Source organism: Theobroma umbraticum, unplaced genomic scaffold (assembly GCF_002168275.2).
Source record: "Theobroma umbraticum cultivar Fairchild unplaced genomic scaffold, ASM216827v3 scaffold_30.0, whole genome shotgun sequence".
NCBI classification, from domain to species: Eukaryota; Viridiplantae; Streptophyta; class Magnoliopsida; order Malvales; family Malvaceae; genus Theobroma; species Theobroma umbraticum.
This window is the reverse complement of record NW_018397254.1, coordinates 61656-62854: the sequence shown is the minus strand read 5'-3', so window position 1 is coordinate 62854 and position 1199 is coordinate 61656.

Genomic DNA, 1199 nt, shown 5'->3' with positions numbered 1-1199 from the left:
TTTTTTTTGTTGTAAAACAAAGATAACAAGAGTTGTCATTGGTGCAGAAGTGGGGGATTTTCATATTATACTCAAATAAATTGTAAAAGTTTGAGTTGGGGTTGGGCCCTTTCTCTCTTTCCTAATTAGGAACGCGTCTGGTTTTCTTTTCTTTGATTTTTTTTATTCTCGATTCTCGTGTCCCGTGGTCTGGAGATTTGTTCAGTCTGGATATTTGAGGTAAGCAATTGCCGTCATTTTAAAATATTAATAATTTATTTCATTTTTTAATTATAAATTTTAAATATAGAAAATTTATTGAAAAGTTTGGTTAGACTTTTAGCAATGAATGAGAAATGTTGCGTTGGCTTTATTGATCAAGAGGAAAGGTTGGCTCTGAATGAGCAACTCGGTTTAGGTGTAGGTGGAGGTGACAGGGGCTGTGGCAAGTCGTTAGTCATTCTTGCCTTGTATGTTACTCAATCTGCGCTTCCTTTGCTTTAACTTTAAAACCTCCACATGTGTATTTTTCAGAGAGTTATTAGTTAGTACAAAGTAAACACTTGTTAACTGACAGCCATGTCATGTGATGATTGTCAATGCGATTAACAATATTGTAATTTCCTAACATGAAACATGAATGATGGTCTTAAAAGCATATTTATTTGAATACAATATTGTTTTTAACATTTTCTGATAAATTACAATATTGTCTTTAACATTACTATATAAATTAATGCCATAAAGAGACAAAGTTATTGAATTATACTACCTTAGACAGTACATTAACAAAAACATTAATTGAATGAACCGAACAAAAGCAAGCAGCATGCTTTCTTTAATTATTAAATTTGAAAATAAATACACTACACGAACACTAGTACATATACGACAAGGACCAGTACTAAATGCTGTGGGGACCGGCGACGAATTCAAGCATTAAAAAGGAGTAGGGCTCATCACATTCGTCATCCACGCGTATGAGTGATATCCAAAAAGGTTACTTTGTCGTTTTATGATAATTATAAACGTAAGGAAAAAGGCAAGCAAGTGTGACATTTGTTACGATTATAAATTCAGCTTTTAAATTTGGAATTTTTGAGACTGTGGATAACGTTCTTTGCAATCCAGGCCCAAACTGGGCCACGCTTCAACTTATAGAACCAAGCCCAAGTCCGGCCTCAGTTCCAGGAGAGCCGAAAGCGGACCTTTGGATATCT